This window comes from Peromyscus eremicus, chromosome 10 (assembly GCF_949786415.1).
Source record: "Peromyscus eremicus chromosome 10, PerEre_H2_v1, whole genome shotgun sequence".
Classification (NCBI taxonomy): Eukaryota; Metazoa; Chordata; class Mammalia; order Rodentia; family Cricetidae; genus Peromyscus; species Peromyscus eremicus.
In genome coordinates, this window is record NC_081426.1 from 10,772,332 (window position 1) to 10,797,190 (window position 24,859).

The following is a 24,859-nucleotide window of genomic DNA, read 5'->3' on the forward strand; positions in this document are numbered from 1 at the left end:
TGCTAACTGTTCTTATATCTTAAATTAACCCATTTCTATTAGTCTATAAGTTGCCACGTAGCTCATGGCTTACCGGTATCTTAACATCTCGCTTGTCATGGCGGCAGCTGGCAGCATCTCCCTGCCTCAGCCTTCCACTTCCCAGAATTCTCCTCTCTGCTTGTCCCGTCTATACTTCCTGCCTGGCTACTGGCCAATCAGTGTTTTATTATACAGAGCAATATCCACAGCATTCCCCAGCCATTTACTTTCTACTTTCGGTCTTTCTTCTCTCTCCCTCCTCTCTTCCTCCTTCCTCCCTCCCTCCTCTCTCTCTCTCTCTCTCTCTCTCTCTCTCTCTCTCTCTCTCTCCTCTCTCTCTTTTCTTTTTTGACAGGGTTTCTCTGTGTAGCCCTGGCTGGCCTCAAACTCAGAGATCCACTTGCCTCTGCCTCCCAAATGCTGGGATTAAAGGTGTGTGCCACCACCGCCCAGCTTTTAATTTTCAATATATTTATCTTCCCCCCTTAACCCAAAAGCTGTAAATGGACGTTTAAAAGGGAGAATGAAATAGGCAAGAAAGGAGAAAAAAAGCTAATTACAAGGAGGTTTTTTAAAACACTGGTAACTGATTTTTTTTTAAATGTCCTGATTTGGCATGGTTTAAAGATCTTATTTCAACTGGATACCTTAGCACTCTAATGATTCCCAATCATGAGAAAAGGAAATATCAAAACTGCCTATGCAAAGTATGTACTAGCACTGACCATAACAACAACCGTATAGAGAAAGATTTTTCATAGGACATCCTTGTGTCAAGCAAGTCTGAGATACCTGGAGAGAAATTTAAGGTCTCTATAAAACTCAAGAGTATAGAATGCTAGAGCGCTATATAAATGGGAAGTTCCTGTGTGAACTATGGTTGCAAACCTCCACATGTTCTGCTGATGCAAAGGAAGCTCCCCAGCACCCTGAGTACTCAATAAATCGGTGCTGTTCAGGAAACCCCTGAGACACTGTCATCGGCATGGATAAGGATGGTGACAGTCCAGCTGCTGCTGTGCAGACGACAGCAACACCACACCTTTAGAACTGGTGACTACTCTTCAGACTGCAGAGCATGCATCCATCACAGAGCAGGCAAGAGCCGGCAGCTACTGCCGCACACTTGGGCAACCAGGGCTCGGAGAGTCCTCTCAGTCCAGGCAGCAGAGCCCACACTGGGAATTTGCATTATTGCAAATTTACAGTATTACTTTGGTTGAATGTCGAACGAAGGCTCTTTCCCAAAGCACATTTCTAAAAACAAACTCGGATGAGAACTATGTGTGGTGATCTGTCTGTCTACCTACCTATCTAGCAGCATGAATCAGAAAAACTTTAACATATCTTTTTTTAAATATAGCCTGCCTTTTTCTTTTTAGTATGCCCACACACTAGCTAGTTTCTATAAACAGCTTTAGCTTAGAGTGAAATTTTACAACTGAATCTTAGACACTTAAATAGAAAACGTTAAGTTGGTTTTAGCTGGTAAAAGCATTAGCTGTAAAGACAGAAGGCCCCCAAAGCACAGATTTCACAAGCATTTGTGCTATATGGAAGGCCGCAGGTAACCTGTGTTTTTTCCACTGGTATTTGTGTTTCCAGAGGCCTGCTACTACGCTTGCCTGCCTTCGTGCTGTTCCAGCCTACATACGCTGATGACACACGCAGCACCTAAAATGCCATGATGAACCATCGGGTGGGGCATGACGCTGCTCTGCCCCCACCACACAATGGGTTCTGCGCGTGACTCCACAGGCAGCCACCCCAGCCCCCCACCCCCACCCCAGACAGCGTGCAGTCCATTAAAGGCACCTGAGTCACACATCATCCTGACTTGGTGACTATATCCACAGGATCTTCACTGAGTTTGGCTACTGGTATGCCATTAGGTTTTGGTTCTTTTGTAGGGAAACCATAGAGAGCATTTTGAGATTATTTATAATGAAGTGTAATTTAGAGCAAGCCATAGTCAATATATTTGACAATTCTAAGAACATTGACTTTTAAGTCAAATATTCCTAGGACACACAGTTTAAGTTCTAGCTTGACCTGGTACTGACCTTAATCTCCTCCTCTGTAAACACTCAAGAGCTGAGGTGGTGGCACACTCAAGAGCTGAGGCAAGAGCATCGTGAGTTTGAAGACAGGCTAGGCCACATAGCAAGACCATGCCTCAAAAAGGAGGCAGAGGCAGGAGCCACAGCCAGAGCCTGGTGTTGCTGTTGAGGACGACAGGACGGGTTGTGTAGGGAGAGGAATGCAACCTGAGAATGAGGAATGATGGCGGAGGCTCCGTTGCTGGCAGTTACGAAGGACTGCTCACTGAGTTCCCCATCATGCTGGTGGTCTCTGGTGTTGGCGGACCCTGCTGCCGATCTCCAGAGCTCGGTCAGCACCACGCTGTGTCAGATCTTACTGAAGGGCCATTGAAATGCTGTAGCGCCTTAGGCGAAGCAGCTCCATCCCGGTATTAGGGCAGGCTGGAGGATGGGAAAAAGCTACTTTTACTGAATAAATGTTCTCAGATGACTACCATTCAAAATGTCCTCTGCCACTGAGATTCAATATAAAACCAATCCCACTAGTTTTGTCTAACATTATCTGAATGTACTGATGCAATTACGTATATAATGTACATAGTGTAATAGAATTGTGAGGTCCTAGGCAAAGCTTAACCAAGATTGTCTCACAAACCACCAAGTGAGAAGGTTAAGCCTCAACTGTTTGTTGTTGTTTTTGGTTTAGTTTGCATGGGTTTGTTTTCAGATGAGGTCTCACCAGGAGAGCTGACTACCTCTCTTAGACTTTGAATTGCTTTCCCACATCCTCCATATGCTGGGATTACAGGCATGCACCAGCCTGTCAGCTGCTGCCATGTCCAGTTAACTCTGAATTGTTAATGATCTTGTCCCTTTTCTTAATTATGCTGCAAGAGGAAAAAAAACAAAGAGGAAAAAAAACAAAGACTAGGAAGGATCAGCTACTTTCTTCAATGGCTTTAAGATGCAAGAGCTCAGAGATGGTGTGCACGCCTTTCAAAGGCAGGCGGATCTCTGAGTTCGCGGCCAACCTGGTCTATATATTGAGTTCCAGGACAGCCAGGGCTACATAGAGATACCCTGCCTTGAAAAACAAATCAAACAAACAGAATGCAATTAACAGGAGCTTGGTAATCAAGCCCTGAGAAACAGAGAACACATACAAAAAATACCGAGCTTTAAGCCCTGCTTCGAGTAGACACCTGTCCTTTTGGTCCCCTTATGCTGGTGCTAATCACAGACACAGACAGTTCTCTGACCCAGCTAGTTCAAATGACTTCAGGTCTCTGCTTCTCATAACTGAGGTTATAAGGCTAAGGACTAAAGGATGGTTAAGAGTATATCCGCTTGTTCTCAGTGTCCCCAAAGGCTGCTATTCATTAGGAACTTCATCTACATTCTAGGTAAGAATAAAACTAGCTATGTTGTCTTATGAGGTTTTGTGCTTTTATTAAAAAAATATAACCTATATGTTATTTGTATGGTATGTAATAAATACATTTTTACATTTTATATTTGTAACAAATACAATTTTGTGTATTATATAAATAGTTATATATAAATATATAATATATATCCTCCTTAGGGACTCCTACTCATACCTCTCAGGCCAGAACAACATGACTGTAGACAGCTCAGCTATGCGAGTCTAAGGTATCAACAGTTTTTTTTAACCTTAGCACAATACTACCCAAATAAAATCAGTCTTCCCTTTAAAAGCAGGGAAGGCTGTGATACAGATCCATGGTACAGCACAGACGTTATTAACATGTATGGGACTCTGGGTTCAATCCCCTGCACCATAAAACAAAAAAACCAAAAACACAAAGGACAAACTAAAGAGATAGAACACAGGTAAAGAATTTATCAAACCTGGTTGCTTAAATTTATGGTTTCACCGAGGAGGAAATGAATTCAAGTACCAAAGAAACAAATGGCTTGGAATGGGTCGGTCACTAACAGCAATGACCACAGTGGCCACTTGGATTTAGTCAATGGCACTTTTCTCTAAGGCTCTCCGTGCTTTTCTGCACACGCTAACTTTCCCGAGGTTATGTGCTAAGGGAAAGACATCTAGAACACAGGAATACTCAGAGTCCCCTGCTCAGCACGCAATACAACACCTGCTGTTCCCTGCTCCTCCAGGACACCCTGTGAGGGGACAGCTTAGCCTCTGGCAGGGCAGGACAACTCTGAAGTGAAGGAGTCCTGTGCTGTTGTCACATCTACAGCAGACAAGGGTCAGATCACACACAGGGCAAAGTGGAGTAAAATGAGAGAGAGCAACTATGAAAACCCAAGAACGGAGACAGGTTGGTAGGGCCTTCAAAGAGAAAGGCCATCTGAGCCTAGGGAGGCCACAGCAACGGGAGTGGGCTGAACACTTCCATGAGCCCAGTCACCCTCTACCCAAGGAGTCTACACACCTTGTACAGGGCAAAAAAAAAAAAAAAATGTCTCAATAGTTAGGGTCACCTCAGGAAGCTGACAGTGCTAGACTCCCAGAGGAAGAGAGGGGAGCTAGGATGAAAAAGATGGGGGGGGGGGGTTGATGGCCATAAAGTAACTCCCTAAGATTCAGATGAAGTAAAACCACATCACCTAAGCTACTGCTCCCTTTATTTTTTAAATTTTTATGTATATGGGTGTTTTGCCTACACATATGTCTGCACCATGTGTTCCTGGTCCCTCGGGGGTCAAAAGACACTGGATCCCTTGGAACTGGGGTTACAGATAACTGTGAATTGCCATGTGGGTGCTGAGAAACTAACTAACCTGGGTCCTCTAGAAGAGCAGCCAGGGCTCTTGACTGCCAAGCTATCCCTCAAACTCAAACAGTATTCCTTTTAATTCAAGTACAAATTCACAACTGAGAGCTTTGCTCTGAGAAAATTAAACTTCAGAGAACACGGAGGCAACCTAACCCAATCCCAGAATGCATCCAAACTGAGAAGAGCACCATACGGTCATTCATTAATGTTATCATTTATTCTTGAACATGCAGGCTTTCTAACTCAGCATTTTCTCCCAAATCCTTTAACCGTTTTACAGACTAAAAAATAACTATTACTAAGTAAAATACTAACAAAAACCCTGAAGAACAATAGAAGCCATTCGCCTCCAAGAACAACTCCCACTGTTGTTATGAGTTGAGCACATACGGATTTGAAGGGAAGTACTCCGTAATGACTCAGAGCCATGATATGTGAGGCATTCCTAAGACTAAAGAAAAGCAGGGGCTGCTGCAGGCTCAGTACTCAAATACGTCCACGTCCAACCAATCAGCAATTGTGCGTTACTTTTGATGAACAAAATTACCCTCCATGAGTGGTTGTATCACGATACATTAGGTCACAGGCCTCCTTTTCAAAGGTAGTTTAACTAGTTTAAAAAATTCACTAAATGCAGGCTCCCTTCTGCAGACAGCAGACAGATGCACTAAAGCTTGCTATCTGCAGTCAGTGTCGTTGTTACTTACGACCACACGAGGAGTTAGAGCAAAAATCTTGCATTGGAACCTTTTGAAGCTCCTTACTATGTGGCCAGGTCCATATGTTTCAACACTAACTATGCAGATCACATGGTCTCAAAAACCTGTGTTCTGTTCTGTCACTGTTGGCTTGTTTTGGAGAACCGGGGGACAGTGACAGCAGGGACAACTTTAACGCTGGACGAGGCCTGGCGAGTCCATCTCAGACTTTGATTTAACATAGTCATTGGTTCCATTTATTGAGGCATAGCTGCCTGGCTGTGACATCTCTTAGGAAGGGTGTGGGCACTAGGGAGTTGGACATGATTTTTAATTGCAAACTACCCATATGGGTTTAATGAACTTTTTTGTGGTTGTTGTTTTAAAACTAACAAACAAACAAAAAATGAAAAGAAGTAAAATTTTCTTCCCCAAGTGGACAAAGACTTGGGCCCTCTCCTGGCTCAAATGCATTGTTTTTAATAACGTGGAACCTGGCTGGGTGATAATCCCCGAGATTAAAATCACTTGTGAATATTGTATTGCTCCACTGCTCTCACGGTCATTTTGGCGTGAGGGCCCCACAGTGCCGCCGCCGCCGCATTCACCAGCTAATGAAACCTAGCCTCGGAGCAGCTGCCTGAATCTATGTCAAACTGCATCTGGCATCCATCTATCTTCCAGCCATCGAAATTCACCTCTGAATCATACAGAGCAGTGAGAGCTTGCTCCCCTTGCTCCCCAGCCACCACAACACACCAGCCTTTGTTTCATCAAGACTGAGAAGCAATTTTACACTCATGTTTTGTTATTTTATTTTAAATTTGCTACATACTTTAGAATGGTGGCTTTTGAGAGGAATAGGGGAAGCTGCTTTAAATACAGATACCACCGAGACCTGAAAACGTTGTTCTGTAAACATTTCCTAGCCCATCACGGCCCGGCTCTGGCTGACGCAGAATGCTGAAGGGTTTGCCAGTGGACACAATGCTGCCGGCGGATCCCAGTCTAGGAGGCGAGGCTGCTTACAATTCTTGAGTTGTCACGGTTGTTAAGTACCCCTCACCACAGAACCTCCCAGGCCTCGAGGCATCCTCCCTATCAGCTCTGTGGCATTAGCAGAAATGCTATTTTAGCAAGAAAATTATTGACGTGCACTTGAGACATTGTTTTCAAAAACCATTATTTGAGAGAATAGTTTTCCTTAGTGTACACACATTACTTTAAAATATAGTATTTAAATGATATACTCTTGTGAGCATGCTAACACTGTAGTGCAGCACTGAGGAAGCGGAGGCGAGAATACCCCAAGTTCAAGGTCTTCCAACACTTTAGTTGGCTCACTGTAATAACTGGTTCTCTCCTGATGATAACGGCTGGTATATTCAGGGACATATTTTCTTTAATTGTGATGATTACAGTATGAGCTACAAAGGAGTGTAAGAAACACGAACCAAAGAATCTACAAGGAGATTGAAGTCACCACAGACGATGCCTAAAACTGACCTAGAACAGAAACAATGGGGAAAAATTTTTTTTTCTTCTTTATTTACTTTTGCTTCCTGAGTGCTGGGATTAAAGGCATGCACCACCATGCTCGGCTTCCTTACACTTTTTAACTATGCACAGGGGATTGAACTCAGGTCCTTGGCACATGCTATTCAAGTGCTCTGCTGCTGAGCTATACCCTCAGTCCAGCTCTACACTTTCAGAAAACTCTGGGTTAATCGCATGTACTATTTCAAGATTTTTGTCAGTCTATAACTTAGTAACAGAAATTTCTGATATACTAGCATACACTGTCCATTTCTGGACCTTTTTTTCTATACCGACTGAACTACTCTACTCCTCTCTGTCCTGTCCTGTCCAGCCTCTTGTTGCCTGTGTTACTGAACTCTGTCTCTCTGGGCTTATTTTAGGCACCTCACATGACAAGATATAATATTTGTCCTTTTATGTCTCGTTCCTCTAACTTGGTATGTTTTCCAGATTAATAAATGTTGTGCCATTATATTTTTTTCTGTTTGTGTTTTGAGACAGGGTCTCATTTTGTAACCCAGGCTGGACTCAAACTCCTGGTGGTCCTCCTGCCTCAGCCTCCTAAAGTTAGGATGATGAGTATACAACATCAGGTCTAGAAATCCCCCGCCCCCATCTTCTATTGTAGGGAAAGCCCACATTGTGTTTACCTACTCAATTCTGGATGAAGATTTGGGCTTTCTACCTTCTGGTTATTGAGGATGACGTTGCTACACTATCTGTGTGAACTCCTGCTCTTTCCATTTTGGGAGAAACATACCTAGAAATGGAATGGGACTGTTGGATTATAATTTAATGTCATGCTTAACTTTTTCAGGAACCAAATGATGGCTTTTAAAACCAAATCCTTCCTTTTGTCCTTTTAATGAATCATACATTTCAGTAGTGAGTAAAGTACCCCCCTGTGTTCTGGAGGCCACCAGTCACATCCCTCTGCTAATTCAACGGCCAGTTCTCAGAGCTCACCTGACCTACGCAGATCCCCACTCCCCCCTCCATGGACACTTTGTCCACATGGCTTCCTGTAGCACGAATCTGAAAAGGTCTTATTAATAAAACCAAACCTGAGGCCAGTTATTGAGGTGAATGCTGGAAGATCAGAGAAGCAGAACAAGCCACATCCACCTCACCTTGCCAATTCCTCAGCTGATCCTGTTTTCTCAGACTGGATGCCTCTGAGTCCTCATCCAGAATGAATCTCAGCTGAACTGCTTCATGAAAGCCTGAAAGCTTAACCACTCAAAGTGCTTCTAGTACCTGGTCTTCACGCCTTATATACCTTTCTGCCATCACTCCCTGGGATTAAAGGCTCACTTCTTGGGATTAAAGGTATGTGTCACCATGCCTGGCTGTTTCCAGTGTGGCCTTGAACTCACAGAAGTCCACAGGGATTTCTGCCTCTGGAATGCTAGGATTAAAGGCGTGTGCTATCACTGCCTATCCTCTATGTTTAATATTGTGGCTGTTCTGTTCTGTGACCCCAGATAAGTTTATTAGGGTGCACAATATTTTGGGGAACACAATACCACAACAGCTTCCAGGACTGTTGACCCCTGGGTTTCTTCCCTTTTCTCTAGTCCACACTTCCCAGTCTCTGCCAGCAGGCTCCTTTCCTTTCTCTGGCCTCTGAAATGGTCCCAGTGGCTCAGTTCTTGGTCTCTTCACTAAACTTCACTCATTCAGTCTCAGCTTAAACACAACTTTCAAATGTGTATCTCCAGCTTGTATTCATCCCTCTGAACTCCAGACTTGAATTTTCAATTGGAAATGTGGACATCTAGAATTCAACATCCTTCTCCCACTTCCCCTCAGAGCTGCATTATTGATGCTTATTCCTTCCTAGCAAATGCACTTCCTAGCAAGTCCCCAGCTCCAAACACCTTGGAGTTGCCATCATTTTCCTCACCAATCTGACAGGAAATCCTGTTCTCATCTCACCCCCACCATCCCATCCCATCCACCCACTCACCCACCTACCCACCCATCCACCTACCTATCCATCCACTCACCCACCCACCTATCCATCCACCCACTCACCCATCCCCCCACCTCCCCCCATCCACCCACCTATCCATCCACCCACTCACCCATCCCCCCTCAACCTCCCCCCCCCCCATTCACCCACCTATCCATCCATCCCAGGGCTGAGAGGCAGAGAAGAGGTAGAGGGCTTACTTAGTATGCACAAGCCCCAGGCTCCAGTCCACAACTACAGCACACAAAACAACCTGAACACAGATGGATCACTCAACCACACTCCAATACCGCCCTCCCTGCATCACTGTCACCTCTTACGCCAGGAGCACCAAGACAGCTTCAAGGTTGTGCTTTCTCGTGTCCCCGAGTTTCATCGTATTTTTGATTTACTGGAATGACTTACAGGCTGCAGTCCAGCTAATCCAACAATGGCTGGCTGTGAATAGAAAGTCCAAGAATCCAGTAGTTGCTCAATCCACAAGGCTGGGTGTCTCTGCTGGTCTTCAGTATATGCTGGAATCCCAAAGAAGTAGGCTTCAATGCCAGTGAAGGAGTGGATGTGTTAGCAAGGCAGGAACAAGCAGGCAAAGAGCAAAAGCTTCCTTCTTCCATGTCCTTATATTGGCTTCCAGCAGAGTGTGTGGCCCAGACTAAAGGTGTGCCTTCCCTCCTCAAGATCCAGATCAAAGGTGTGTATCTTCCTAACTCAAAAATCCGGACTGGAGGTGGATTCACCCATTTCAAACTAAGCAAAAATAATCTCTCACAAGTATGCCCTCCATTTCTGTATTGTAGTTCATTCCAGATATAGTCAAGTTGACAATCAAGAATGGCCATCACAAGTCCACCCCTTATCAACTTGACACAATCATATCTCCTTACGTCATGATTAATTTCCAAATGAAAACAACAATCAGATCATAATAATACCTAAACATGATGTAACTATCCCATGTATAACCACAGACATATTACATATTTAACCAGGTCATTATTATGCCTAATATGATATAACTGTCCCTCATACAACTGCAAGTGCATTAAAAATTTAGAATAGGTGGCAATGTCCACTGGGAGACATTCCTTTAGGATCTCAAACTTAAATATGATAACCATTGTATTCTCTTAATTGATGTTCCATCACAATGGCTAGCTCCCTTACTTCCCTCAGGACTTGGTATAAATGCTCCTGCTCTGTCTTCAACCTACTTAAACTTACAATTCACTGCTACTGTAGTTCTTGTCCTAGCTTTACCCCCTAAACATTGCTTTAATTTTCTTCCTCACAGTACCTACATCTCCTAGCAATTTAATGCACTATGATTATTATTTTCTGCTTCAGTTAAACTACAGGCTTCGCTGGGCAGTGGTGGCACATTCCTTTAATCCCAGCACTCAGGAGACAGGGGCAAGTGGATCTCTGTGAGTTCAAGGCCAGCCTGATCTACAAATCAGAGTCCCAGGACAGCCAGGGCTGTTACACAGAGAAACCCTGTCCTAAAAACAAACAAACAAAAAACTACAGGCTTCATGGAGACAGGTATATTTCCCTCAGATTGTTTTAAATTTTATTTATGCTGTTTTTGATTGCGTGTAAGGTGGATATAATCTTGTCATTTTATGGTTTCTTACTGAAATTTTATACACGAAACAAAAATTTCCCTAAAATGTTTATTTCTTCATTTATTGGTTTTATATGCACGCATGTTTTGCCTGCAGAGGTCAGAAGAGGGGTCAGATCTCCTAAAACTGGAGGTACAGAGAGCTGTGAATCACCATGTGGTGCTGAGGACTGAATTGGGGTCCTCTACAAGAACAGGTGCCATCTCTCCAGCTCCTCCCTCAGACTGGGTTTATGTTTTGTTTAGTTTTGTTTAGTTTTTCAAGACAGGGTTTCTCTGTGCAGCCTTGGCTGTCTTGGAACTCACTATCTAGATCAGGCTGGCCTTGAACTCAGAGATCCCCCTGCCTCTGCCTCCCAAGCACTGGGATTAAAGGTGTGCACCACCACCACCTAGCCTTTTTTTTTTTTTTTTTTTAACTAAATATTTCTAGCTGCTACAGACTGGATCAGCACTGTTCTGGCATCCTGTTAGCTATGGCTTGTAGAATGGGTCCCTAAGCACCACGTCATCGTCTCCAGGTATCTTACACTCAGGTACTAGATTAGCTGCTGGGAAATGTAGATCCCTCTTTTCACCTCCCACCCCACCCCCATCCTCAGAGTTCACAGCCTAGTGGAGTTCTAAAGAGTTTATAATTTTAAAGTTGTATTTCAGTTGGAGATTGTGTTTCTACATGCACTTGTAAGAAACAATCCTAAGAGACCCCAGTCTACTCTTTACCCAGCTTCCTCCAATGATAATTAACTTGCACATCTATGGCATAGGATTCTGACGCTGATGTAAGATACGTAACTGTGCCACTGTTACAGAAATCTCTTGGGCCGCCATTTTACAATCATAACCACTGTCCTCCTTCATACTTTCCTTAAACCCTGGGATCGAATCTGTCATCCCTTTCTGTGATTCAATCATTTAAAACAGTGCTATAGCATGGACTAATGTGGTATGCAACTCCTCTGGCCTGGCTTGTTTCACTCAGCACAGTTCATCCAGCTGTGGCTTGAGCCATGAGCTAGTTCCTTTTCATCACTGAGTAGTATCCACTGAATTGTGCTTTGATCATTTATTCGCTGAAGAGATTCTGAAATGTTCCAGTCTGGGAACATCACCACGTCACTGTGGAATTTGTGTCTGAGTTTTTGTTTCTCTGGAATAAATGTCCCCAGTGAGCTACTACTGAGTCCTGTGGCATATTTAGTTTGTTTAAGAAAACAATAATCTGCTGAGGTGTTCCCCAGAGCACCTACCCATCCTACATTTCCTAGCAGCGCAATGGATCTGTGAGTTTCTTTGCATCCATGCCAGCAGTTAGCATTTTCACAGTTTTTGATCTTAGCCATTTTCATAGCCTAAAATAAAAAGTTCATGGACCAAAGGATTGGTCCCTAAGCAGTGAATCTAATTGACAAGAGGTGACTGGGCCATGAGGGCTCTTACCTAAGTAATGGTTTCATCATTTGATGGCAATATGAGGAAGTGAAACCTTTTGGAGGTGGGACCTAGAAGGAGGAAGGAGTCATGGGGGACTTCCCTTGAATGGTATATGCTATTCCAGGCTCTTCTTCTCTCCGCTTTGTGATCATGTGAACATCTCCATGATGTTCAACTCACCACAGCTCAAACACAACAGAGGAGGTGGACGGGCTGAAACCTTCAAAGCTTCCTCAAGTTCTTTCCTGGGCCATGTGTCACAACGATGAAAACTCTGACGTGTGTGTGTGTGTGTGTGTGTGTGTGTGTGTGTGTGTGTGTGTATTATATTATAATAATATAATGTATCATTAATATATATGTTATCATATATAATACAATGTTATTATTGATATAACATAATATATATCTATTATATAATATATATTCCATATATACACATATATTCCCCTCATCTTAATTTGTATTTTCCTAACAGGGTTATAGACAGTATCTTTAATGAAGTCTTTCTCTCTTCATGCCTTTTACTATCTTTCAATTAGTTTTTTTTTTTAAACAGTTGGGGTTTATAGCTTTTTTTTTTTTTTTTAATGTTTCAGGTAGGAACACAAAAATTCATGCTAAGTAAGAACTCTACCATTGAACTACATCTCCCATCCCCAGTGCTGAATTTTGGCAATTTTTTTTAAATTTTTTTTTATTTATTTATTTTTCGGTTTTTCCAGACAGGGTTTCTCTGTGTAGCTTTGCGCCTTTCCTGGATCTCGCTCTGTAGACCAGACTGGCCTTGAACTCACAAAGATCTGCCTGCCTCTGCCTCCCGAGTGCTGGGATTAAAGGTGTGCGCCACCAACGCCGGCTATTTTTTTGTTTGTTTGTTTGTTTGCTTTGTTTTTTTTTTCCAATACAGGGTTTCTCTATGTAGGCTTAGTTGTCCTTGGCTGTCCTGGAACTCACTCTGTAGACCAGGCTGACCCTGAACTCACAAAGATCTGCCTGCCTCTGCCTCTGAGTACTGGGATTAAAGGTGTGCACCACTACCGCCCCAATGACATTCTTTATGTATCCTAAATACTAGCCCATAGTCAGATAAATATTTCCAAATATTTTCCCATCTGTAGCATTCTCAATCCCTTAACAAAGCCTTTCATATAGTAAACTTAAACTTGGATGGACTAATTCTTTTGTAGCAGTGTTTCCTGTTATTGATGGTGTTTTACATGTATGATAGAATTGACTTTGTGATGGACCCAAATCTCAAATGGGTGAGAGCTTGCCGCAGGTATGAATGGGAAAGAATACTCAAAGTTAACATCTGTAAAACTAGATAGGATGCAGGTGGACTTCAAGCGTGTGAAAACAAGAGAACACTTTGATAACCACATCTCCAACAATACTGCCTGAAACCAAAAAAGGTCTGCTCCTTATAGGATGATGAGGTGCAGGTGGGGGTAACTGCTCTGGAATTACAATCTGTAATGTTTGGAATTAACAGATATAAACAACTCCTTTAAAAACAAAGAACTCACTAGTACCAAATACTCCTAGACCCCAGAAATGGGCTTTGGAAAACATCTTCTTATAGAAACAGCATGGAAGTAATAATAAGGATGAAGAATACAGTGAGGAGAGGGACCGCTCCTTTACTTGACAGTATTTTTATAGAATGTTCTACACAAATAAATTTCCTGGCTAATTGATAAGCTTAACTCCAAAGTTTAGAGTGCCAAAATCCTTTTTCTTTCAACCACAGTGGAGAGAGTTCTCCATCATCATCAGTCAATGTCAGCGTTTTCCTGTGTGGTACAAAGCCTCCAGGCCCCCACCAGTTCCCAGGACTCCTGCCCCTGTATCACACTCCTTGGCGCTGCCAGCTTGCCTTTGCCTCAGTCTGTTGTACTGGCTACTGGACGTTCTGCCCTCAGTTTTCACGGCTCCTGGGGTGCCTGCCTTTCCCTAGGCTTCCTCTCAGTCTCTAGGGGTTTGTGAAACCCTATAACCTAGTTAGTGACCACCAATGTTAGTTAAGATCGTCAGCTCTGGGGCTGGAGACATGACTAAGAGCACTGGCTGCTCTTCCAAAGGATCCATGTTCAATTCCCAGCACCCATGTGGCAGCTAGCACTCATTTCAAATTCCAGTCCCAGTGAACTCAACACTCCTTCTGGCCTCTGCAGGCACCAGGTACACACATGGTGCCCTTATAGACATGCAGGCAAAACATCCAGACACATAAAAATAAATTTGAAAACCAAAACCAAAACAAAAACGAGTACGCAGCTGAGTGGGTCAAGATTTGCTCGGCTATGGGTGGACTGCATCACGCGCAACCGTGTGGTTCCCACTTTTGTGCCACCGAAAGCCTCGGCAGACACTCCTGACTTCCCCTTCAACGCTTGCACTCCTTTCTTCCACAGTAAAATGGGTTCGAGTCCAATGCTGCTCAGACGACATTTCCTAGCCTCTTTGGTGGCTGGGCGTGACATGTGGCAATGTTTTGGTACCTAGGATACAAGAGCTGCTACTTCTGGCCCCGTCCCACCCACCTTCTCAGTTTCTCCTAACTGCAATTTTGTTTGAGACGGGATCTCGTTTCATTCATTCCTGACTGGCTTCAAACTCCAAAAGTCAAGCAGCGCTCCGGCCTCAGCCTGGACTCCTGGGCCTAGCACCCCAGCTCCAGCAGCTGTTTTAATGAATGTGAGTCACCCTAGACAGGGGAGGGAGACCAGTGAGACGACAGTGTGACAGTGTGGTGCACTGTCACCCAGTCCTTCATCTACTGTATCTTGAGTATCACTAGTATGTTCAAGACACCTCAGAGTCAGTAGGACAAATTAAACCTAAATTAAAACACATATTATACAGAACTGCCTGAGAGAAACATGGTATGCAGGCTCCGAGACGACTCCCAGTTACTCCTGCCTTTGGTACTCACTTTCTTTTTAACTTTCACAGCTGGGATAAAGGGATCTTGCTTTCAAGAGGAGGCTCACGACTGTGGCCTTCATCTCGCGTGCCTTCTCTTACTCTCTAAGCTTGCTCTGATGGAAGCCAGCTGCACACAGAGCCGCTCTAGATCCACGTTCATATTAAGGAGCTCCGTCCAACTGCCCTTAAGGAACTGGAACCTGCTCCTGACCAGGTCATTCTAGCCTTTAAACAAGACTGCGTCCCTTGTCTGACACAGACGCACCTATGACACAAGTGTCCAAGAAGGCCACACTTAAAATTCTTCTTTCAACATTCATTTGTATTACTTTATTTACATGTATGTGTCTGTGTGTGTATGCCATGTGTGTGCCTGCTGAGACCAGAAGAGGGTGTTGGATTCCCTGGAGCTAAAGTTACAGAGGGTTATGAGCCACCATGTGGGTTCTGGGAACCAAACCCAAGTCCTCTAGAAGAACAGTAAGTACTCTTAACCAATGAGCCATCTTTCCAGCCCTGAGACTTGAATTCTTGATAAATGTTTATTGTTTTAAGTTAATTTGTTTCATAGCAAAAGATAACAAAAATATTACAAAAACTAATACCAGTGGTAAGAGATTACTATTTTGGAAAGGTATATATACATTTCATTTAATGATTTTTTTTCAATTTTTAAAAAATACTGGAAACTTAGAAGAAATGTATGTGTGATAATAAAAGAAACATATAGCTCTCAGGCAGAAAGGTTGGAAGTTCAAGACCAGTCTGAGCCACATAGTGAGATCCTGTCTCTGAAGAGTTAATACATTATCTAGAGTGTGATAATAGCTTTGTATATGAGCTGCTAGTATAGAAAAGGCATTAGTAGTGTTATTACCGGGTGATGAACTCTGAATGCCGCGATGCGGACGTGCCAGGCAGGATGTGTGCACTGTGCAATGGCAGGATGGTTCTGGGGGTAACCAACTGCTTGGATTGGAGGCCTGCTCCCCAGGAAGGAATTCATGCCAGGCACTGTAAACCTGGTCAAAAGCCACCGTCCAGAGGTCATAGGTCCTAAGAGGAAATCTACTACTATTTCCTAAATAGATATGTTGTCTAAATGCTTACCCCTCAGCCTTGGCCAGAGGAGCTTCTTCTGCATTAGCAGCAGGTAATGTAGAGACTCACAACTGGCCCAAGTGCTGAGACTCAGTGACTGCGGAGTGCCCAGCTCTAAACAGAACATCCGTCTTAACCCCTACAGGGCTGAGGAACATCCGGAAAGAGGAGGCGGAGAGAAGACAAGGGCTGGAGGCGGAGAGAAGCGCTGTGAAGCGCTGTAAAACGCTGTCTTCTGCACAAGACGCACATGAGATCAAGCCAAAATCCAGCAGGCGGCATGAACAGGACTCCAAAAGAGAGAGGCCGTGTTAGAGCGGACTCCAAAAGAGAGAGGCCGTGTTAGAGCGGTGCCAGAGGGAGTGAGAGGAAAAGTCGAGGCAGCTAGGACCAAGATACTTTGTATACATGATCTGAAAAAAGAATGTTTACAGCTACAATTTCTATACCAGCAACTGGTCTTTGAAAGTTGCTCAAATAATTCATTTTATTTTAATCTTTTGGACCAAGGACTTCATTTCAAAGTAATAGCCTATATTATATAATTATAAAGATTTCATACTCTTTTCAATCAAAATAAAATAGCATCTTGATTATAACTGAATGGAATTCTGTGAGATTTACAAAATGCTGTAAAACTCATGAGAGGTATAAATAACAACAACCACATTTCTAAATGCTTTAGATTTGGGGAACATTTAAACACCAGCAAATTAAATATTTGTATCTTCAGTCTCTGTAGTTCCTACCTCCAAACACTCTTACACATACACAATACGTGTGTGTGTGTGTGTGTGTGTGTGTGTGTGTGTGTGTGTGTGTGAAAGACAGAGAGACAGAGACAGAGAGACAGAGAGAGACAGAGAGAGAGGGAGTTCCTTCAGGTTGACTTCTTTAAAACTCGAATGAGCAGAGCAGCATTTTTTTAAGTTTCATTGAGAAAGAATTCATACTGTACAATCCATCCACATGACTCATCCAACTCCAAGGCTTTCACAATACTGGCGGGGTTGAAAAGCCATCTTTGCGCTTGGTGTTTAGGCAGGACGTGATAGAGCGGAGCTGGAGTGGGGGTGGCAGGGGTGTGTGTACAGAAATCCCTCCCCTTTTCAGAGGTAAAAATCTCTTCCAAAGTTAACCTGCAGAACTTTCTTCCTGGGGTCCTTCTTGGTCTTTATTCCAAATGACTGGCCTGCACCTTCCTCAGGCCTTGGAAAGAATGACCTCTAAAAGCACACAGATTCCCACGGAGCCTCTGCGCCTCGTGCAAAGTGCCAGAAGGGACCTAAGTGTGCAGAGATGGTGGCCCATCAGAGCCCCTGGCAATGGAAACTTCTGGCGGGGACTATTCAGGGCTCCTGCTTTGGAATTTCCTGCTACAACACAGAGGAAGTTGTAAGACCCTGCTGTGGTTTAGCCGATCCAGTGAACAAATATATCTTGATACCAGCCATGTTCCCATTATTCTGCTAAGTACAAAGGCAATGTACAAGTCAGAAAAAAAAAACAGAAAAAGTACATGTGTGATGAGCTCCCGGTGGAGGCTAGACACTAAAACAAGCAAACTTCTGGGCCTGGCTTGAGAAACCCACAGAAGGTGAGGGGCAGTTCTGTCACGTAAGGGGCAGTTCCTACCACGATCACCACCACCGCATTCCAACATCAGCACGAGCTGAGCGTCCGTCCCCACCCCTCTCTTAGGCAATGTGACCTAGTAAGAGTTAGCCTGTGAGTCTCCATAGAATTACCAAACTACACTGGAAATATTTTCTTCATCTTTTATCTGCAGGATCAATGATTGCTCTCTGTGAACTCGACAATATGAATTTCTTAGTTCTACATTAAATTTAAGTGCTAGAATTAATTTCACTATTTATGGCCCGCTACATGCAAAGGTATTTTACTGGAAATTCTACAGATTTCAAAAAATTCATTTGAAAGATGCCATTTGTCAAATAAGCCTTGATAAGAAAATTAAGGTCACCATACACACACACACACACACATACACACACACACACACACACACACACACACACACACACACACACGGGGGCAAGATTAGTACTGAGAAGAAAAATTCAAGCCTTACTGGGACTAGGAGACCCTTAAGACTAATATAACAAGGCAGAGGCGGCTGGGGTGGGGAGGATGAGGCACAAACTAAGAATGACCTGAGAAATGAAAAAATTCATTATCACGAAATCAAGAAGCACCGAACCTTCACCAGTATAAACGGCTCGAGAGGGAACAACCAAACTGGAAGTTACAGGACCTTTTAGAAAAGGTTTCTTTTCACTGCTTTTAATTATGTGCATGTGTATGCAAGTGTGTGCTGGTGCACAAGGTAGCCTGAGGTCAGATCCCCTTGGGTCCCCTAGAGCTGGAGTTACAGGTGGTTGCTAGGCCCCCCCAACCATGGGTGCTGGACCCACCTCCTCTAGGTACTCTCAGCCACTGAGCCCGGCTCCAGCTCCTGCCATAGCACCGTCAGTCGCCAAGTTCAATCCACACTCAAGGAGAGAATTCTACTTCTTAAAAAAAGTGTAAAACAATCTGAGGACATATTCTTTAAAGTACTATAATCATTATAAAATGTCTTTCTTATTCCTGGTAATATTTTTTTTTTATTCTGAATCTACTTTCTCTACATTTATAAAGTCATCGATGTTTCTTTCTGATTAGTGTGTATAGTTTATTTTTCTCTATTCTCACAACTTTTAACCTGTCTCTGTATGATAAATGCATAGATAACATAATTGTAGACAGCATTCCTTTGGGCTCTGCTTATGGGTGACAGACACTTGGGTCCGGCCTCCCCACCCCCACGCTGGCTCCCTGAGCCATCTGTAGTTAGTGTGTTTACTGGTGTGGGTGGATTCAGGTCTAGCACCTTGCTATTTGTTTTCTTTTTTCTTCCTTCTCAGAAGAAAAACAAAATTGTCTTTTGTTTATTTTTTCTTCTCTTTTTGGACTGAGTATTTTATTTTTCCATTTGCATATCAGTTATTTTATTAGTGCTTACAATATACATTTTAATTTAAAATTTCTATTGTATTTGTGCATGTATGTGCATGTGCATATATAGTTGCGTTTGTTGAGTGAATGCCATGTATATATGGATATCCAGAGGCACCAGAAAAGGGCACTGGATCCTTAAGTAGCTGGAGTTAGAGGAAGTTGTAAGCCATTTGATATGGATGCTGGGAAGTGAACCCAGGGCCTCTGTAAGAGCAGGAAGCATTCAACCACTGAGCGGCCTTTCCAGCCTCACACATTTTAAACTGAGGATATAACCTTCAAAGAATACCAAGACCACTCTGGATACATTTGAGATTGTTCCTGGTCTACTGGTTCCATATATTTCATTTCCATGTAATTTCTAAATACCATAATACAATGCTATTATATTTGTTTTAACCATTTTAAGATTTATATTTAAGTGTGTGTTTGTGTGTGTGTGTACACAAGTGCATGTGCGGCTATGTGCAATGAATGTCAAGTGCACAAAGGCAGAGGCCTTAGATCCCCTGGAGCTGAGTTATGGAGGACTGTGAGCTCCTGATGTGGTGCAGGGCACTGAACTCAGATCCTTTCTCAAGCAGAAGGCACCCTTAACCACTGAGACATCCCTCCAGTGCTGTGTTCTAGAATGGAGTCTTTCATATTTATTTAGATATTCACCGCTTCCGGTGCTATTATTCTTTGTCTGTGTCTAAGTTCCCATCCGGGCTCCTGTTTCAACTTGAGGACTTCCTTCATCCTTCCTGATGTGCAGGTCTGCTGCTCGCTCAGCTTTCGGTGTCGAAACGGCACGGTGTATCTTCATTTCCGAGGGCTTTCCCCTCATCTGTGGTTTCCCTCTGGCTTTCCTCCAACATCTTGAACACATACTTCTGCTGTCTTAATTCTACAGTCTTCTGCCTCACAGTTCCTGATAGGGAGTATTAACTCTATAGATGGAACTTTCTACGCTTTTTATTTGGCATTTCTGTCAATATCATGGTCTTTTTCTTTTCTTTTTTTAAAGCAGATGTGGTTACAATGTAGTTTTGTGTTATTCTCTTTTAGTTCACAGAGCTTCTGATTTTCATCAAATTTGATCTCATTTTATTCCATTTATGTTTGCCCTTAGAATGTGTCCTGGGTCACTTAATAAGGGCTTCCCTGTCGCTGAGATTCTCTGTCCATTTCTTTTACAGCCATGTTTCCCCATGCACCACACTGGCAAGTCTACTGATCTTCCACTACAGTTTCTCATCTGCTGTGATGCCCAGTCAGTGATGTTTTCATTTCAGATGCTGTGTTTTCCAGCTTTGGAAAGTCTGGTTTAAATGTGCTTATATGTTCATGTCTTTATCTTAAACCCTTGATCACATTGATATGGTAGTGGTCCTGCTAGCTAGTCACTTCCATGCCTCTTTACAGCGACCAATGTCTGTCTGTCTGTCTGTCTCTGTCTGTGTGTGTGTGTGTGTGTGTGTGTGTGTGTGTGTGTGTGTTTATATCCATAGACATAGATTTTTTATATTTACATCCACAGACAATTGCCACTCTCAACTGAATCAGAGAAGTCTCTCTTCCCAATAAACTGTTAATGAATGCAGACTCATGGCTGCACAGAGTGCTGAGAATAAATCATGGGTGGGTACTCAGTCCTAAACCAAGCATTTGTTACATCCCCACCAAAGTTCAAGGAAAATTGCGGGGGAAGAGGGGCCCGTGGGGAGGGGGAGGAGGTAGGTAGAGAGAAAGGCTGCAAAGTGTTATCTTTTGGAAATACACAGCCATTGCAGTCATAAACGCAACAACTAGAGATGTAGTGGTCTGTAAAATACGGTGTCCATTAACAGACTGCTAAGCATGGGGAGGGCCAGGCATGGCAGCACAGGCCTTTAATCCCAGCACTAAGAAGGCAGAAGCCAGTCTGGTCTACATAGCAAGCTCCAGACCAGCCAAGTGAAACTGTATCTACAAACAAACCCCTCACAATAAATAAAAAGAATGGAGGACGGACTCAGGGGGCACTACCCCTCGCTGCTGAACTATTTCCTACAGGAGATTCAGGCAAAGGGGAGTCACTGCCCTAGCTGCTGTGCCCACTGGCAGCCATACCAGGCTGTAATCCAGGGTTACACTGACGGCCCTAGTTACACTAAATGGGTCCGGAAATAAAACCACAAGGCACAAATCTGGGAAAGGAACCTCCAGGGAGGAAAGGAAGCTGGCAGTGGGGGGAGGGGAGTGCAGGGTTGGGAGGAGAGAACGACCAGAATGTCTTTCACACAGGTATGAAATTATCAAAGAGCAATCTTTTTTTGTTAAGTTGACCAACATTTTAAGTCACCTGCAAATTAACTTGATCTTTTCCAACTTGTTCTTAAATTCTGTTAGAGTCTAGATCAGGGCTTCTCAACGCTGGTTCTACTGACATCTGAGGCCACACCACTCCTAGGGGCGATTCTGTGGAATGTAGCTGTTTCACAGCATTCCTGGCTTCTATCCCACATGTCAGCAGCAACTCCCAGTTGTGACTATACAGAATGTCTCCAGATATTGCCCAATGTCCCCTGGAGTCTCTCCTAGTTCTCTGCCCAGCATGCAGAGTCGAGTTAACACAGCAGGGCTGGCCCTAATAAAAACTCTAGCACCAAGGCTCTGAAAAGCTTCACTACTAGTCAACATTTCATACATACACATCGTCACAACTCGTTGCTAAGGAAACGAAGTGTTCTGCATCCTGTGTGATGTCACTGGGAGGGGATTCTTAGAATCCTGGGCTCCTGACTTCACTCCACATGCCTCTTCCCTTCGCTGATTTTTTTTTAATTTGTGTCCTTCCACTGGATTACATCGTAGCCATAAGTGTGATTGTATATTAGGTCCTGTGAGTTCTCCCAGCATATGGACAAACTCAGGGGTGCTCTGGGACCCACCCACACACTGGCCATACAAGTTTAACTGAAGGCACACCCAGCTTGGGGGTCTCCTGACTTAAGGGACCCTATGTAAATATGTGGGGCTCTTTTTCTGCATGGTTCTGTCCTCTCTGGCATCTGCCCTCACACACACCAACCTCTTTAGCTTCACTGACCCCTAACTTTTCCTTCAGCTCAGGTACACTACAGATGGGTCATGCTCTAACAGAACCAATGGTGACCTCAGGACTTACTCTGTCAGACATTAGGTCCACGCTGCCTGATGTCTAGTATATGAAACAGTTCCTGCATGTATTTCTGTCCAGTTTTCTAGTTGTCTTAATTCTTTACTCAATGGTGATGGACAAAAAAATCCTCACTGTCACGTATTTTAGGGCCAGTGAGGATGGCTCAGTAGGTGGACACTTGCCACACACACCTGAGTGTGACCCCAGAGGCCAACTTGAAGGTGGAGAGACCAGACTCTATAAAGCTGCCCTTCACATACATACCATGAAACATTAGCATATGTGTAGAATAATAAAATTTTAAAAGATTTGTTTTTAATCATGTGTCTGTGTATGTAGGGGGCATGTACACGTGTGTCCTTGTACCCAAGGAGGACAGGTGTCGGATCTCCTGGAACTGGAGTTACAGGTGGTTGTAAGCTACCTGATGTGGGTACTGGGATTTAAACCTGGGTCCTCCGCTGTAGACGAATTTCTACATGGTCTTATTAAATAAAAAACACGGAGCCAGATATAGGGGTTAAAGCCTGAGAGAGATCAGAGGAATAGGAACAGCCACAAGCTAATCTCACCTCACTGATACCTCAGCTTCCAAATGCGAGCGACTTCCTGTCTACCCAGGCCTATATGCCTTGCTGTTCTGCCATCTGATTTGCTCTGTCCAGCTACATCACTTCCTCTTCCTGCCCAGCTCTATCACTTCCTGTCTGTCTGTACAGACCTCCATGGTTAATTAGTGTTGGAATTTAAGGTGTGTGCCACCGCATGGCTGTTTCCAATGTGGCCTTGAACTCACAGAGATCCAGACAGATCTCTGCCTCCCAAGTCATAGGATTAAAGGCGTGTGCTACCACTGCATGACTTTTGTGTTTAGTTATAATGGCTTGGTGTTTTCCTCTGATCTCCAGGCAAGCTTTATTTATCAAAGCATAAATAAAATATCACCACACTCTGAAGGAGCAGGAAGCACTTTTAACCTCTGAGTCATCTCTCTAACCCCTAAAATACAATTTAAATTTTAGTTTTAAACTAATCTCAGGTATTAAGTTTGTGGTTTTTTTTTTTTTGGTGTTTTTGTTTTTTGGTTTTTTTTTTTTTGGTTTTGTTTTGTTTTTTTTTGAGACAGGATTTCTCTGTATGGCTTTGCGCCTTTCCTGGAACTCACTCTGTAGCCCAGGCTGGCCTCGAACTCATAGAGATCCGCCTGCCTCTGCCTCCCGAGTGCTGGGATTAAAGGAAGTTTGTGTTCTTAATGCAGCAGTATTCCAACCAAGAAACATCTGAAAGTACCAGACACACTTCTTGGTCATTAACACTGGTTATTCCTGGTGTTACGGTTATCAGTGTTTCTTTTACTCAATCTTTCTCTTGATTTGGGTGGTTTTGGCTTTTGAAAGATTTTGTTGTTTATTCTTTGTTGTTGTTTTGAGACTGAATTTCACCGTGTATCTCCGGCTGGCCTGTAACTTTCTATGTAGATCAGGCTGGTCAGAACTCACAGAGATCCACCTGCCTCTGCCTCAAGAGAGTTGGGATTAGCTGGGCAGTGGTGGCGCATGCCTTTAATCCCAGCACTCGGAAGGCAGAGGCAGGAGGATCTCTGTGAGTTCGAGGCCAGCCTGGTCTACAGAGTGAGTTCCAGGACAGCCAGAGCTACACACAGAGAAACCCTCTGTTCAAAAAACAAACAAAGAGTGTTGGGATTAAAAGGGTGTTACCACCATGCCCGGCCTGATGATTTCCTTCTTAGCTACATCTCTTTCTATTCGATTTTGTCACAGACCTATTTATCTGGATCTCATTTGTTCTACCATATTTAAGAAGCACTTACTAGGAGGTAGCCTGGTGTGGTGGTAAAGTGCCTGAGATCAAACCTTATTCCTCCTTTTACCAGCTCTGTGGCCACAGGTTCTTAAACTCTCCATGTCCAAGTTTCATCACCAGTTAATGGACAAAATGGTCCCTCTCTCATAGGGATCTGAGCCCAGGTAGGGTAATTCTAGGGCGAGAGTAAACTGGCTCACCACAGCACAGTTGGTAAGGGCATAAACTCTGGAGTCACAAAGTCTCAACTGTGCCTAGTGAGGCCAAGGAAGAGATAACATTTAGATTGTGTAAATCTGACCTTGCAGAAGCAAGGAGAGGCGAGAACTGATGGTCAAGACCAGGATGAAATGGCAAAGTCCATTTAGGACACTGAGACTTTTCTGATGCGATTATAACATTAAATGCATTCGGGAGGTGGCAGTGATGAAGCCAGGAGTCACTGGAGGCATCCTGCGTGCGTGTGTGTGTGCATGTGCGTGCGTGTGTGCGTGCGTGCGTGCGTGTGTGTGTGTGTGTGTGTGTGTGTGCGCGCGCGCACGCGCGCACTTTATCTCAAAGAGAGTAAGTTCCAAACTTCTCCACGCCATGGTACATAAATACAATGGAATCTGCACAGTAGACTGTAGTAGATAAATGCCCCTACTTATCATTGCGGGGTAAGACAACTGAGGATGAGAGGAGCCAGGACCTAACTGCCCCATCCCAAGAGTTCAGGGGATTGGATGCGAAG

The 24,859-nt window shown here is 43.7% G+C and overlaps 1 protein-coding gene across 2 annotated transcripts in view; it reads right to left on the reverse strand.

Moving 5' to 3' along the window:
• Positions 1-24,859, reverse strand: part of Sertad2 (SERTA domain containing 2) — a 111,412-nt gene that overhangs the window by 36,916 nt on the left and 49,637 nt on the right. The window contains exon 1 of one of the 2 annotated variants that reach the window (XM_059275387.1): positions 21,484-21,860. The exons of the other annotated variant lie outside the window; for it this stretch is intronic. The gene's annotated coding sequence lies outside the window, so the exon portion shown is untranslated. Of the gene's footprint in view, positions 1-21,483; positions 21,861-24,859 lie in introns of those variants that run through there. 2 annotated transcript variants of the gene reach the window in all.